Source organism: Phoenix dactylifera, chromosome 9 (assembly GCF_051530095.1).
Source record: "Phoenix dactylifera cultivar Ajwa chromosome 9, Ajwa_hap1_PhDact_Kaust_v1.1, whole genome shotgun sequence".
Taxonomy (NCBI): Eukaryota; Viridiplantae; Streptophyta; class Magnoliopsida; order Arecales; family Arecaceae; genus Phoenix; species Phoenix dactylifera.
This window is the reverse complement of record NC_143198.1, coordinates 26855586-26873522: the sequence shown is the minus strand read 5'-3', so window position 1 is coordinate 26873522 and position 17937 is coordinate 26855586. Positions and strand designations below refer to the sequence as shown.

Genomic DNA, 17937 nt, shown 5'->3' with positions numbered 1-17937 from the left:
TCATTGATATGGCACAAGTAGATGGGAGCTTGTGAAGATGAAAGTCTATCAGTTTGTGGCTGAGGAAAGAAACTCAGGATGAAGAGTGCTCATGAATGCTGAAGCACTTGGGCTGCATGCAGAATTGCAAGGCAGAGCATCTTGAGGGACTAGGATCTCTTAACAAGTAGAGCTGGGTAAATGGACTGAGGTACTATGATGTGTATGCTGTGCAGAGAAAAGATGCAACATCCGAGTTTGAAGTGCAAACTGAGGTGAAGGCTTGGAGAGTCGAGGGACCAGTGACATAAAGATGGGGGAACCGTGGAAATGGACGTACGTCTCTTGTGTCTCTGGTGTGGAGCTAACATATTTGAGTGGCAAAATTTAGATTGAACTGCTCGATCTCAGGGTGAAGACCCTGGAAAGCCATGGTGCTAGAGTCAGAGAGTTGGGGGAGTCGTCCCATGCACGTAAACCGCGCGGAGGAGCCGCGTGGGGTGGGAGTCTGACCATAACGTGCATTGCCACGGCAAGCAGGTGAGGGGACGGGGACTTTGTCAACTTGGTGTCCTATTGTCACTGCTCACAATTAAAAGTTCTAAGCTTCATACTTTTATTTGCTAATTAGTTAAATTTGCGACTGCTGACAATTAGAAATTCTAAGTTTCACACATCTATTTGATAATTGATTAAATTAATGACTTGCGAGACATTTATAAGCAAGGGTCAGTGGCTTATGAACATTGCCAATGTTGAACTCAAGGCCACATAGAAAACACAAACAAGTTCAGAATTATATATATATATATATATATATATATATATATATATATATATATATATATATATATATATATATATATATATATATATATATATATATATTCAATAGCAAATTGTTGGGCATAAAAAATTACTTAATTATTAATTTGTAAGAAAAGATTGAATTTTTTTTTGCATTATCCAAAATCTAAGTACGAGAAAGATGGTAGGCTAAACAAACGTGCTAAATATTCAAAATATGTATTTTAGGAGTTTAGCAAATATATTTTTCTGTCTTATATTTAGATCCAATGACAAAATCATCTGATAACTTCTAAATGGGTACAATTCCTTGAAAATATATGATCTATTCTTAAAAAATCAGTAGTTAGATTCACTATTCAATATTTGTATGTAGTCTGATTCTAAAAATATATTTGCTAATAATCAGGCAGCTTTTGTCACATAGTGCTACTTAACTGTGTTGGCATTGATTTTACAATTTGAAGCATATATAAGTCAGGTTGAGGATCGATATTATCTTGTAATTACATTTAAGGATTTTCACTCCAGATTTTAGTAACTTTGCTTGCCGATATTTAATTAGATTCGAAGGGCCATGGAATTGTTACCTCCTTGTAAGATAGCTTGATGATTATTATTAGATCATCCCATTCTGACACCCAATATTGTGGGCTTTTTTTTAAAAAAAAAATTGGAAAGAGTTAGATGCTGTCGAGCATCCAACCTCCTACCTAGGGCCATATAAATCGAAGCCATTAATGACTGCACCAAATGTCTTTGGTGCATCAATCTTAAATTCTTTGAACTGCTTGCTCTTGACGACCACACCTTCAAGATATCTATGATCTAGAATCATGTTCTTTAATTCCTTTGGAATCTGCATGTATTCTTTGCAACAACAGGACAAATTGTTGACCTAGTTTAGGTTGAACCAAGGACTTGGAAATGGCAGCATATGCTTGCATCTTTTCTTGTAAAATAACATATGAGACTTTCTTAACACACCTATCATGTGATGGGTTGTTAGAACTTAGAAAAACATTGTTTATATGTAAGTTTGTCTTTAATTATAGTACATTCTTGATTGCGTGTTTCGTCAATTAATCTACAACCTTGGCAAAAAGTGGCGCAACCTGACTTTTTATACTCAATTTCCAAACTATCACATTTATTAAATATGTGATCAGAATGGTTACTTAATAGATGGAGTTGGATGACCTGAATGTAGAATCTAATACCCTGAGCTTTTTGACCCCTGCCACGGTGCAGCAAATTATCACCTTGTAAGAGAAAAAAATGACAAGGTTTGGTGGAAGCGACTACTTTTGCCTCCATTGTAAATGGGGTAGTGGATTTAAAATGGCATTTCGGCCATCATAAATATGAACATATTTGACCCATTTTGAGCTATTTTTCTTTATAAAAGTTCAGACTGCATTCTTTTTTGACATGCAGATCGATCATGTCCAAACAAAAATTCAACAACATTGACTACATCGTAGAAAATTTCTCTATCACCTCATAGGATGAAATTTCTCTGACTAGAGATGTAGATGATATGCAGCCAATAAATTGTCAAAAGTACACAAGGGAAAAGCGGTAGTGCAGCTGATCTACCTACGTCGAAGAAGATAATGCAACCCCCCTGATCACCTTCTTATGTTGTCATTTTTCTTTCTAGCTTGCTTTATGATGCTTCTTAATTGTTATCGACCAACAAAATGCTAGAATTTTTACTCGTAAGGGAAGGAGGAATCCACTATTAGATTGAATTGTTATTAAATTTGGCTGATGAGTTCAAAGGATGTTGTTTTTCAGTAAATAAAAGAAGTTTTTTGAAACTGTCCTATTACTTGCTATCAGCACCTAATGGTAAAAGACTTTGAACCCGATTAGGTTTGGTTTGATACAATCACGTATCATTTTAGGGCTCCTTGTATAATCCTTGCTATGTTTTTTTAGCATAAGGATCATAATCTTTCTAGTTATGGCAATATAATTATCTAATATCTAATTATTTTGCCAAATTTTTTTATGCTAGTACACTTTAAGCCAATATTACGGTGTATGGTATCAAAATTAATGCAAAACTTATGTATATAGGACCAGTATTAATGCACATTGTCATAGAAAAAAAGCAAAAAAACTAATTTGAACACTCTTTAGGAGCCACAAGAATAATGTTGCAATATTCTAAAAGATAGGGTTTTTTTGTGATTTAAAAAAAAGATAAAAATGATCATGTAAAATATTCTAAAAATGCCAAATAAAGCCGAAATGAAATTTTAACATTTTGAGAATATAAATATTTAATTTAAAACTTACATCTTAATAATAATGAATAAATGATTAAAAATGTCAAATAATGGCCGGCATGGCAATTTACAATGATGACAGCTGTAATGGACATAATGTGCTGAGTAACATATGTTATAAATTTTAGCTGCTGCATACTTTTCACTAAAAATAGGGTTTTGAAGTATTTGATAAAATAACGGAGCTACGTACGTAAAAACTGTTTAACAATGGTGACGTGTAGCTTCCATGATCACGTATTATTTTCGCTAGCGTTGAGATTCATACTTATTATTCTTTTGGTAAACCGTGATTTGTACTCATAATTCTTTTTGGTAAACCGCTTGACTCTCTCTCTCTCTCTCTCTCTCTCTCTCTCTCTCTCTCTCTCTCTCTCTCTCTCTTTCTCAGTCAAAAAATACAGATCAAGAGATGGGAACTGAAACCTAATAAATGAGAAAAATTCAGAAAAAGATAAGAATGTAGAGATGGCAGATTGACTTAGGTGATTTCTTTTTTTTTTTACAGAAAAGGAGGATTGGGACGTCCCCCTTTAAGTTGTTATTTATTATAAAGGTTAATGATGATCTTCAAAAGCCTAAACGCCCGGGCCTGGAAGATGCCAAGGAAATGTCTTTTTCCTTGGTGACAGTAGTTTTCCTTCTTCTTTTTCTTGTTTTTTGCTGAAATCACCAATGCCGGTCAGGGTGTTGCACCCGGACGGAGTTCCTTACGTAACCGCCCCCCCCCCCCCCAAGCGAATAATTAACTCAGGCTAAAATACCAACACCTCCTTGTCTAGATCCTTAGCAATTAGCTCTATTGAATTCCCAAATTTGTGGGTGGCAATCAATTAGCTCTATTATATATATATATATATATATATATATATATATATATATATATATATATATATATATATATATATATATATATATATATATATATATATATATATATATATATATATATATATATATATATATATATGATGTGTGTGTGTGTGTGAATATACATGTATATATATATATGTACGTGTGCATGTGCATGTGTGTGTGTGTGTATATATGTGTATGTATGTATGTATGTATGTATGTATGTGCGTGTGTATGTGTGTGCGTGTGTTTGTGTGTGTGTGTGTGTGGGTATATATATATGTATGTATGTATGTATATGTGTGGATATATGTATATATTTATATATTCTAATGAATATGTATTTTTCTTGGTTATCAAGCCTATTGTTGCTTTTAGTGAGAGATTTAATGAATCTAGCTATGGCTCAGATTCTATTTTGATCCTCAGGACAGCGGCCTGTCAATGATTTACCAGCTCAACAAAAGTCCTTATAAAACGTCCTCTCAGTTCAAACGGGTACAACGAGCATCTACGACCACAGTCTGTCCTGCCTCAGAGGGCCTCGACTTCCTTCTCGCAAAGAGGAACATCTCCAAACATCCTATCTCCATGCAACATATTAAGAACTTTCACTTATATATGCATATATTTGCTGTTGTTTTGTCTGTAGAGCTTTGATAATACATATCTTCATCCTAAACATAGTCTTGTATACTTCAACAGGACATCTTTTTCTGATAAATCAGGATTCTTGTTTTTCAGATCATTACTTACTTGTAATTATACTATACACACACATGATTAGTCCAATCGAAAGAAAAAAAAAATCTATATCATCAAATAAATAAGATATCGGCTTGAAGATTAGGTTGCAAATAAGCGGGTCAGGGAAATAAAATTTAGACCGACCGACCTGTGGAAAGTTTTGAATTTTCTCGGCTTTGGCTTGTCCCATTTGCATCCCTACTTGAAGAACATCACTGGAGCCATTGGCTGCCGTCGCTGGATGAATGCAGCTCAGGCTTTTCAAGTGCTATTTGTGGGGCAAAGGGTGTGCTACAATGGGCTCTGACAAAGATTGATGACCATAATTTGCATCCCAGCCCATCTTACATGCCTTTGTAATTCTGGCTGGCCGATCGGTCCAAATAGCAATTTGCGTGATTTCTTTCCAGCTATCTTGTCCCTAGGAGTGTTGCATGAGTTCGGTCATGCCGCAGGAAATTTTGGGATCAGTCCTCGATAAGGGTTGCTTGACACAAGCTCGGCTCGACGAGCTCGACCTATCATTCCCCAACTTCAGCATAGCTCAAACTATTATTGTCTTAAGTTTTGTAGGGCAGCTTATGTGCAATTTCAATTGATGAAGCTTTTTGTGAGGACCATGCGAGCGTACATTTAGTCTCACATCGGCTGTGTAATGGATAGATTTTGGATGCTTATAAAGGACCAAAAACTCAAATAATACCTTCCAACAAGCTTTTTTGGATAAAATTATAGGTTATTATAAATAGTATCAGAGCGGACCTAGTCTATTATTCTTGTGAACTAGGAAACATTGCAGTATGGGCCTATTGGGACTGACCACGGGCCAATCATTATATTTGTGATTTTATTTGAATATATTTAGACTTTTAGCTTGATGATGACATCAGAACTTAAATGAAGAAAGTATATGAGGTTACATATGGGCGTGTGTTTAATCCGACATCAGCTATGCACTGGTAGATTTTGTGTACTTATTCAAAACCAAAGAACTCAAATCATACTTTTTGGGTAGCCATTTGGGGTAAAGTCTTAGGTTGTTGCATCATCCAAGATGATTCATATGATTTGAGATTGCTCATATGAAAAAAGGTATTCATACTTCTATAGTACCATCTCTAGAAAAAAAAAAGCTTTATTAAAATCTCTTTACTTGCATTATTAACTCTTATATCATGATAATGTTTGGAATTTACATTATAATTAAATCTTATTTGTTCAACTACAACAAATGCTTATTATACGCAACCCTTCATGTGTTGCTGTTTTGTATACCAAAAATCTGGAACAAATAAATTACCAGTTTTATACCCATTTTATAAATGTATTTGAGTGATCAACAGTTAATTGTGATCCTGATTGCTTGGGTGGTAACCTTTTCTTACCTTCTTATAAACTAGGTGACTTCATGGGGACTCTGGACTTTGTGATGCATGAAGAAAGCTTCAAAAAACCAAAATCACCTAATCGGGATAAAGATCGAGGGTTTTGATCGTGGATTTTGATTTAGTAAGGGCGAGTGGCCTCGTAAGTTTGCACACATGGCCAATCAAGTCCAGGAAAGCTATCAGGAAAGTTTTCATTAACCAAGACCATGAGTGTTACAGAAAATATAACTTCAAATATGTAACATAAGTCATCTACATGAAGGTGGTGTAACTATTGAGACATTGGGGGTATTTACATCGAGGTGTAATTGGAGAAGCATAACGATAATACAAAAACTTATGATTTTGATCTATATAGCTTCATTCCCCCTCCACTTGTTCTTATTGTTGATAGATCACCAATGTTCGCATCTTGGTTATTTTACAAGAAAGAAAAGTTCTTCTACTACCATGTCTTCTTTTAATGCAATGTCCCAAAATTTTGGTTATTAATGGTAGGAAAGGAGGAAGAAGTAATGCTTTGTGGCAATACCAGTAATAGTACACCAAAAATACCTGTATGATTCCTAGTGGATAACGAAGCATAGGGATATAATTACAACATAGGGAATCTATTAAGGTTCGGGCAATATCTTTTGCGCAAAAGAATGATTTATCTTTTTTCACGACATCACGACTGTGCAATAACTGCTTTGAGAGGTATGCAAAACGCGATCCAATGGCTGACATCGCCAAAGAAGATCAACCTGAACCCATCTATTGAAAATATCTAACTAAAGGATTCTACCTAAAGGGACCACAGTGAGCTCCAGCAAGGCGATTCATGCTGATGGTTGTTTTGCACTGAGAAGAAGAACAAATTCTTGCGTGATGTATCGGGACATATGATGTCGATTGACTCGTCAAAACAATGGGATTAAAGTGGGGGATATGCCACTGATGACTGGATGTCTGAGACAATGTGTAAGAGATTCTCCAGTAAGAGTATTGTTTGTTTTAAGTAAGATATCAAGGCAATATATTCCTTGGTTCCGGACATTAGTTTCCCCTTTTTATGCCAATTAGAAAAAAAACATGTAAACGGCCTTGTGACGACATACAACTGCTGAATTTGCAAACAAAGTTTATGATCGCAATGTGGGCTTGTCTAAATCATCAAGCTTTAATATTTCTTAATAAGCACATGTTCCGCTTGTTAACCAAATTAAGGATTCTTGGATACCCACCATACAAATTGATCCATGACTGCCTCTCGAAGTGTACATGGTTCAGTGCATGAGCAAAAGTGAGAATAGACTTTGTACTTGTGATAAGAACCCACATATGTGCCAAGATTGGCCAGTTATTTAAATATATTGGTGTATCAGGTCTGGACTCACTCGTACAGGCTAATTGAATTATATATATATAAAGATAAAGGGTCATGCATCTCTCAGGAAAACATTTAAAAGCAAGCTCGACATGAATTTATTATATTCCAGCATCGTTTAATTCAAGAGATGGATAAGCAGTCAAAATAATAAATCACAAGACTGTATGCAGGATAAGGTTCTTCATTCTGATCTAGTAGAAAATTTCTTCAATGTTGCAAGGGAGCCGTTTGAGGCCATGGCAGCTTATCAACACAGAGGTAGGAGGTGAAGACGAAGTCTTGGAGATTAGAGGTGCCATTGCTTTGGGAAGATATGCCAAATGTTCTCATGCTTGCAGGGCTCAAAATGTTTTTCTATAGTGTTGTACTGAAAAAAATTGTTAGTTGATGGCAAATAATGACATTGGTGACACAGCAAGTGAATAACCAAATCTTGGCGATTTTGATTTGGCCCTAGGAATCAGGAAGATATCTAGGCTACATGCCAGAAAGTATGCTGAAAATTGACTTCTCGTGGAACAACAAGGAGACAAATGTGCTTTTAATTAGTAGAGGTTGCTAGATTTCATGTACTAGCTAGTCAAATGTTCCAATTTGGACAATCTGCTGGTCAAATGATTGCTTTAACCTTAAGCCGACAACCCTTGTTTCGGTTAGCATGCGTTAAAGTGCGATTTAACTAAATCTAAAATCTAAGACACTTCGACAACCAGTGTTGTGCTGCACTCTATTAATTGGTGTCAATTTCCTACCAAAGGGACTTTGAACAAGATAGGAGCCTTCATGGATCTTAAAAGATGGGCAAGATCTGGATCAACCTACACCAATGCAATGGAGGAGAGGGGGGTGCATTTTATGAGATTGGGAAGCTGATCTTCTTGTAGTATTGAGGAACAATAAAGCGATGTGTTAAAAGGAGGATATGGTGGGATTTTACCTTTATCCACCAGCCACTAGCTAAGGACACCCTTCATTCAAGTAAGCTTGGCCCCTAGAATAATCTGCATAAGTGCGTCACAGTTATATATTCCAAGGCATAAATTAATGACTCGAATGGACCTCCATGTGTCATCAAGAAACAACTAATGGAGCCCACACAGAAGCTTACCACTCTGCAAAGGCGTTATCCGTTGGTACCCATCACTAAAAGAGCACTATAGAACATGTCAAAGGTCTTTACTTTATTTCTCACGGACCCCTCAATATCCAAAGGGCATATCTATTCAGAAGGGAAGGGAGAAAGGAAGTTAGCAAACAAGTTGATGCCAGAAATTGGATTGATTATTTTAGTGATCTTTTAGGAATCATATTTTGGAGAAAAAAAGGTGGTGGTAATTTAATTTGCTAGTAAAGAAGATAGCATGCGTGGCTGAGAGCTTTTTCTCAGACACCTCATTATCCTGTCTCTCAGTGGAGATAATAATGTGATTCCAAGTAGTGCAGCAAAAAGAATAGAATTAGGCTTCTTTTTTTTTTTTGAACATGAAAAGTAGCTTTTATCTTAGTGATTAGTGAATTATCATAGTAATACATCATGATTGCCCAAATAGATAAACGGCTAAGGTGAACAAGCACCAAGCAAAAAAAAATAAAAAACGTGCCAACTTGACATCAATTAATTGTACACTTCAGCAAGTACTAAAGTATAATATATTCCATCATTACAATAATGATAAAATTGAGATCTTTCATAAGGATGACCAGCCGGGCTAAGTTAATGTCATGTTTTTTGAGCAAAATTGAATGAACTATCATTGTTAAATGATACATTATGACTTCTTCTTCTCCCTTGAAATGCAGTTAGCTCCTTGTTCTAGTTTCTATAATTTATCTTCTATTACTATTAGAGGAATCATTGAGGTGTTGGACTGTAGAAGTAGACAAGAAAAGGGACAGTTCTAGAGCTCATGGAAACAAGGCAAGGAATGGACCCATGGAGTGAGGGACACAAGCGTAGCTTACATGCTCCCATATCCATCAACTCTGTTAATCAAAAGAAGAATCAGTGGTGGGAAACAAAAGGGCATCTGAGATTAGCAGAGAATATATGAACAAAGCCGAAAGGAATTTTAGAATCTATTCCTCTTTCTTCCTCTTCCTTTAAACGCTCTCTCTCTCTCTCTCACACTCACTCGCTCACCCAATAATCCGAATACGTGTGCCACAAGTCATTCCCATTCTTAACAATTTCATAATTAATAATCACAAATCATTAGTTATAACAATAATTATGATAAGTACATGTTAAACCGCCAGTCCCTTTGATATGGATCATAGGGCCGTCAAATGTCAAGCTTGCATAGGTGGGAGCCAAAATTTCCGAGGAGACTCGATGCCATAACCTCATGCATGGGAGGTGGTCAGGTGGATGGCAAAAATTTGAATACAAATTTTGGTCAGAGATAAGGTGGTCTTTCAGATCATCAACTATTTGGGTACACCTTTTGAGTTGGAAAGAGTGAATGCATTCTGAGATATGTTATATGTTGATTGTTTTGGATGTATTCATGGTATGTACCTTTCATTTTAGAAAAAAATACAAATAATAAAATTTTATAGCCTAATATATCACTTTTAATTATAAAATGCTCATTAATTTACGAACATGTCCTTCCACTAACCAAGATTGGTACAAATAAACAAGGGCAATTTCGTCCATTTCTGCACTCCAGTACGGTCTGTACAGACTAAGGTACAGATTTATCAAGGAAAAAAAAAGGAAAACAGAGAAAAAAAATTAAAAATTCCATTTTTTTTCTCAGATTATTTTATACAATGCTATTTTAAAATATTAGGTTCTGGTGATCCTGCGGAGGAGATGGTCCTTCGGCCCAGACGATCGCCATCGACTCCTCGCGATGAAACCTCGTCTGCTTCGCGATGAACGCCTCTATCGTGCGCCGGAACTCCTCCGCGTCGTCGGTGCTCGTCTCCCATTCCTCCTTCACCGCTGCCTTCGCCGCCGTGGGCGGCGGCTGCGGAGGCTTCTCTCCCTTCGGCCCCACATCCGATTCCGCACGCCGGAGCTCCAGCGATTTCCGCCGGCGCTCCAGCGATTTCCGACGGCGCACGATCCTCTCCGATCCGCTCCTCCGGCACGGGCGGGTCTCCATGCACACCGCCTTGTCCTCGAACACGACCTCCTCCGGCGAAGCCGGCGTCGTCCTCGGCGGCGGTGGGGAGAAGCCGATGCGGCGGCGGGACTCGAGGAACTGGTCGTAGAGGCCGCCATCGCTGTCGTCGGCGGAGGAAGAGAGTTGGCGGGACTTGGCGAAGAGGACGAGGACGATGGCGTTGCCAAGGAGGAAGACGAAGCGGGGGCTGAGGATGACGGCGGCGAGGCGGCGGAGGAAGTAGCCGGAGAAGCGGGCGGCGGCGGGTAGGCGGGCAGAGGACCAGGAGAGGAAGAGGAGGGCGGCGAAGGCCTCGAGGAGGCGGAAGAGCTTCGCGATCTTCCGGAGGCGGCGGTAGCGCCGCATCGCGGTCTCCTTCTCCGCCTTCACGGGGTCCATGACCGGATCGGACGGTAGAGCGAAGATCAAGAGGGAGTATGGCGAGGTCGAGCTATCCGCGGTGACCGTGTGGAGCTGGAGATATCGCACAGGAGATGGAGGAGAGGAGAAGAGCGTGGGAAGCGGGAAGCAAGAGTAAGCTCCTTGGGAGTGTGTAGCTCTTCCTTTTATGATAGGAATAAGTTGCACTCTTTTTCACCTGAAAATTCAGAGATGTAGGCACCTCTGGTGAGCTTACCTCTTTATTTCCAATTGATTTTATTTATTAATTCACTAACTGAAGTGATCAAGTCCCCACAACACCCAACAACCCCTAATTAACATACAAAGAGGATGGCTTAAGTAATTCAAAGATTTCACACAATGTTACATAGCTTAACCTGATGTGGTTTCTTGTTAGGGTTTACGAGAACGATTTGAGAAGATCCGGCATGAAACTAGCACATCAAATTTTACATTTTGTGATTAATAGCACACAGCGACTAATGCGAAGCCTGGTTAGTCTCGAGTAATCGTGTTTAGTCTAATATGTGGATGGGGGGGTATATGCTCGTTCGGTAGGCCTGGTGGAGGGAAACAATTCAAAAGTGAACGATGCTATACTTTGTTTGGACATCTATGGAGTTATTTGTGAGGGTTGTTTGTTAGTTTAGCATGCATGTCTGGTACCATGGCGCTCTTGCTTTATGGGACAAGATTTATGCTCCAGGACGATGCTATGGAAGCTAGTGGTGTGCTTGTGAGGTTGTAAGGTTCACTGACTACGTTGTTCCCATGCCTTCACTAGGGTCCACTTATACAGGTATTGATGGTCTCAAATGGGTAGCGTCCGTGCCATGCAAGCCATCTATAAAATGGAAGTTCCCTATGCATTTTGGGTATTTTCTTCAAAAACTAGTTTCAAGTATCCTGAATGAGTTAAAAATTTTCTGATAACCTAAGCTTTTATCATGAGCCACTCGATTTCATATTTCAATCATGGAATCTTTGTCAAAACATAGGTATTTTAGTTGGCGTGGATAAATAATCTATCATGTCGGGGTTGGGTTGAGTCACAAGCCCATGCTCTCGTATGAAAAATTCTTAAATCATTCCTGAATTTTTCTCAAGTTACTCCTAGGTAATCAAATTGATCAAAAATTATTTCAATTATTATGACTTGTATGACTTACTAAAGAACAAATTGACTAGTTCAAAGAAACGCTTATGGATTTTGTTGATGATAATGGTGTGCTTGTGCTTTAGTTTGTCTTCGGTTCTCCCTCTCTCTTTCTCCCCACATATCTTTCTATTGATTTGTCTCTCTCCCCCTTTCATCTTTGTGAGAACAATAGCGGGAGTGCAGAAATAAAGCAGGAATTATGTGTGTCAAATACTTAGGAAATGCTTCCCAGGAGTCAAAATATAGCTAACTTTCCTTTTGGTTTTTGAAATCTACCAACTTCATTTTCCTCACTTGATTACATCTCTCTAATGAATTCCAAAATGTCATTAACCAACAATTATCCAAATTCTTAGATTATCCAATCATTTTATACAATAAGCTAAGGAGTGGCAATTGAATTTGTAAATCAAATGGTATGGATACTCTTTATATAATCTCAACCTGTATCCCATACTTGGATGTGGAGTGTTTCATATAAACTTGTGAACAAAGAGAACATATTAAATACATGGATGTGATATGGACAATAAATATTACTAATTTTTATATGGTCATTGTATCGTCAACTTGGCCATCTGATTTGTACGATCAAACCTAGGGTTAATTTCCAGCCTCTCTTCCAATCGTTGGCTTATTAGCAAGAAACTGCTAAGGTAATTAAAAAAAATCTGGAAGGCTCGCCAACTAATATTATTGATGTTTCTTTTTGAGAACATTCTTTAAAACTTCAAGGATGATTTCATTAGACAAAGCAGCTTACTCCGCTAACAGTTCTTTAAAATATAAATACTACCAAAGTACAAGCACTGAAGTAGCAGAGTTTATTAAAGTTCTGTGGCTCGGAACTCAAGGTCACCAACTCAAGCGAAGTTAAGCACTCATGGAATGATGTCGTAGGATTCAACCATACACTTGTTGCTCTGCCATCCTTCGTATTCCAGTCATGCTTCATGTCTTCAAAAGACAAATAAAATTGTTAAATATTATTTATGATTAAAAAAAACTCGTTAAGGGCAGAATTGCTGATAAGGCTTTGGAACAGCTTGTATTGGCATGGTTAATTCTGCCAGATATGATGCATATTTATTAGTTTTATTTGGTGCTTTCCTCGCGTAGAAATTAAGTCTTGCAAGTGATGCATTTGTGGGACCCAAGGAAATATTTTTTTTGTTAATAAATAATTATTAAAATTAAAAATAATAATAAATTTGAGCACTATCACTTAAGCTTTTCTAAGAAAAAGAATTTATAGCTAAACCATCTTCTTTTTTTTTTTTTTATCCTTAGCCTATAAGAAATTAATTAAGCATCCTATTCTAAATAACATATATCTTTCGTAAATTGAGATTAGGCCGGTTGGAGCATGATCACCTCTCCATTCCTCTATTAAATTGTACGGGCTCACACATTTATATAACATAGCTCCATATCTTTTACTTTCACCATTCATGTATTGAAGCTAGAACCTATCCCAACCCAACTAAAAAACTGCACCATTAAGGTGGGTTATGAGCACTTGGATAGCAACTTATTTGAGATATCTTCTTAAGTTTTGCCGGTCATATTACTTAATTTTTTATAAAAATATAGAAAACTCAAATAAATTGCATCTCTTATAGTTACTTAATACTAGGAAGAGATAACACAACATTATACTTGTAAGAGTTTAGATCAAAGTAGCATGAACCCACTTAGTGGCATGGTATTATATATTGTCTCAAAGTAACATGCAATGGTAGAGGGTCGGCCAACTCTACTTTTCAAAACAAATATCATACCCAATATAGATTGAATTCTAAAGTAAGATCTTTTGAATCTATGAAGTCTATAAGCAAGTTTAGATAGAGGAGAGACATGGACACAGTGCTGGCTACAGATCGCTGCTTCATGACATCTACAGGTTTTTAGGCAAGTGCGATCTCTATCGGGCCATACCTATCTATATAGAGGCAAATAGCACTGCTGATTGTATGGTTTTCTTCGTGGCTCACCATTATGGATCCTACATATGAGAAGACCACATGTCTGTGATTTTATTGGCTGTATTTGCACCGTATATTATAAAAAAAATATTTATGCTCGTACAATTGAGCTGTAAATCTATAGGAATGCTATAAAAAAAAAAAAGTATATAGTGCGGGCTCGAGGTTCGACATATGATCAGCTCGAACGCTGAGGCATGGTGGGGGGCTTGTCAACGAAAGGGCGTGCAAGTGGGCAGTTTTTCTTGTGCGTGTACGATTTTTCTTATGTGCTCGTCCTAGTGTTTTGGAGCAGCTGCGGCGGCATCGGGTTTCGTGGAGTGGGAGCGGCACGCAAGGTGAGCGGGCCCACAGCTTACAAAGCGGTCTTTTTCTCTCGCGAGAACATGTGACGTGCACGGACGGTTGACACCTCCTCAGCCTTCCCCGCTCCGAGTACTCCTCGTCCCTCGGCTTTCGCATACTTTCACCCCCCCTCGTGGACACATCTCCCACGCCAAGAGAAATTGCGACACGCAAAGGCATCACGGCCATAAAAAGCTATTGAGCTTAAAAGTTTAAGCTGGCAGGAAAAAGATTCATAACATATCATGCTTGACAGCTCCCTTCTCGGATTATGCATATGAAGCGATGATAATGACCGAAATAAGTATATATAATTATAAAGATGATTAAATAAATAATTAATATGAAGGGATTTGAAGTCATGATCTCCAGCAAATCTGTGATACTGTGTGTATAGAAAACTAGGAGGAGGGATTTTGCGAGGGCCCACTCTTTGTGGTCTTTTTTTTGGCTTATGATGAAGAGCCTGATATATCAACTCTTAAATTGGAATCAACAGTTCATATTTGTGACTACCAGTAGTATGATAAAAGATGGTGCACTAAGGGGTTGTTCAGTAGTTGCCTTCAATTGGGCAAGCCATAAATCCGATTATGGCAGTTGGAGTTGTAAGTTTTTGCAGTTGTTTGATCAACAGCAATTTAATTAAGACCTACACTTTGTATTGCACTCAAAATGAATACGATACAGATTGCAACTCAAGTTGCAAACTCTTTCCCACCCATCCCTTATCCTCTTACCCTCCCGTGATATATGGGTATGCACACACAGACATACATATGCGTATGCACGCATGTAATGTTAATACAGAACATATATTAATGCTATAATGGATAATAAATTATATCATGCATAATAAGAAAATATATTTGTAATTCTATTTCAAATATAGTAATATACAAGATATAATAATAATATAAAATACTATTATAATACTATAGTTATATTATAGACTAAAATATATCTAAGATATTAGATATTACAATGTATAAAAACTTGGCTTGTTGATTAGGTCTGGATGTCATTACTTTGTCCTAAAAATTAAATGTTATCCTATATTATAAATTTTGGGCATGATGTCTTACGTTGCAGTCAATTTTGAACCAGCATGCAATGTAGGCTAAGGCTGCGTACACTTGACATAAATGAAACCTTAAGACTGATTACGGTCTAAGAAAGGAAGTAGACATGGCATCAACCTGGGACTTGAGGAGGACTCCTGGTTGATGATGTATAAATGTTTTGGGTTTGGATCTTGATGGTGAATTCCCAAGTTTTGAATATTTAGAGGTAATTTATCTTGGATGAGCCATTTGTCATACGTGAAGGTGTGATGTGGTAATGGGCTACATTAGGCCAGACCTTGGATGACACCACGGTCTTGATCCGGGAGTGCTAACCGCAGGGCTCAAGTGGTGGGCCATTCTTCGAGTAAACCATTGGATATTAGGCCTATTAGGCCTAGGTTCTGACTTGCTTTGAAATTACATCCTTTCAATGTTTTTTTCGAAATTCCGGTATCACCAAAAAAAAAAAAAAGTCTAGTATTTTTGAAGGTATTCCAATATTTTATGCAGTTTTACGAAAATAACTAAAATCCAATGAAGATTTGAACTTCTCATCACATTTAAAAAAATCTTCATTTTGCGTATAATTGTAATAGAATCAACAAAAAATTTTAACCTTATGATGGAATGGAAATATATGAACATATCCAATCTTTTAATTTCTTTTTCAATTTTCCTATTATGTTTATGTTGCACGAAATTTGATCAAAGAACTTCTCGTACAGAATTGAAGAAAAAAAAGTTAAAATCTATCGAAATGTTTCCTTGTCAACAACAGAAACATGGAATGGAGTCCAGGTTATAATCCAAAACTCAAGTCCAGAGTTGGCTCAAATCCATTGGTTGTCAACTATTCTTAGTAGACACGGCCTGTTGACAATTTTGGGCTACACAATGGCCAAAAAAACTTTCTTGATACTCCTAACATCATCAACCTTAAAGGCAGGATTTGATTTCACCTTAAAGGCAGGAACTTGGAAGTTAGAACCTTTTCTTTCTCTGGGATCTAACGCCCGAGAAACACCTCTAAAATTATCTAGTTAAGTTGGCTCAGCCAATCATCAACTCGTTTATATATGTCTATGACGACATAATTTAAGAGAAACAAGGGCTTCAAATTACATTTCTAATTCTTCTATTTAAAACTCCTTACAGATAAAGTTCTGGTGGATTGGAAATATGCTCTCTAGATGCTGAAGGAGATATATGGAATATAAGTTGACAGAGGTCACACAGAAAGAGTAGATAATTATTGTCATACATTAATAACCATCATAGCCATTTTTTTTTTGTGTGTGTGTGTTGTAAAGGGAGGGTATGAATACCCACCCGGATTTCATTAATTAAAAGAGAGGAAGGTGGTTGGTCTGCCTTTAGTAGAGATTGGACTCAAACCTCTCGTCAAGATGAGGAGATGAAGTGACCACGTAACAAAGCTTAGTCCTCACACTAAAACGTGGACCGTGAATAAGAGCTTGAATAATCTAAGGGTACTGATCCGCCATTACTATTGTTTACCGAGGTCTTCGGTAAGTAATTTCTTGAAGGCCATCTCCCATTATATCATTTAAGCACAACAGATTTGTCTTTCACAAATTTCAAATACCACCGCGGACTTTAGTTCGGATGGAGTAAACATAGATTTATTTGCCAAAAAAAAACAAAAATATATAGATTTCAAATGCTTGCATCTGAAGACAAATAGCACTTAAAATATAGGTGATACTCTGAAAGAGACGGACGTCGCTATGAAAGCCTACGAGAAGGCATTTGTCTCCCAAACAGTAGCGCATATGGACCGACCTCATTCATTTAGCCTTGGAGGAAAAAATCCAAAGTCCACTTGCATCATCGTCGTAGATGGAGACTTTGTTCAGAAAAGATGCGTCTACCTGCGTTCTTCTGGAAAGGTTTCGTTTCCACAAGCACATCATTGAGATATGATGTTGATGGATGGCCGTTCGAGCACCGTACCTTCATTAGTTGAGGACATTTGTGGAGCCTACGTGTGATGGAAGATGGTCTTGTATCTAATGGTTTTCACAATACGTGATCGTTTGCTTCCTATTATGAATAGGAGTAGAGTTGGAATTAATACTGCTGTCAAGGAATCTCGAGGAGCTTGGTAAAAAGTCATTTTACAAGCTTAAATAATAATTAATGAGGGCTTGTTAAATTTTAGATCCCCACCAAGACTTTGGCTGGGAACGCGAATGCGACGCATGCCTTTCAAGTGGACGCTTCTGGACGGCGGAGACGAGCGTATTAGTTTTATAGACAGCCGGCAAATGAGGAACTAGCGATGTGGTTCGCTTAGTAATTTGAGAAAAATTTACATAATGAAAGTTCATGGCCAGTAACCATATGAACCTGGGAAACATTGTTGTTTAGATGCTTCTTTATTCACAACATTGAGAAGAA

General features: G+C 37.5%; 1 pseudogene; it reads right to left on the bottom strand.

Moving 5' to 3' along the window:
- Positions 1-10011: 10011 nt before the first annotated feature.
- Positions 10012-11106, bottom strand: LOC103715017 (uncharacterized; annotated as a pseudogene).
- Between the last annotated feature and the right edge of the window lie 6831 nt (positions 11107-17937).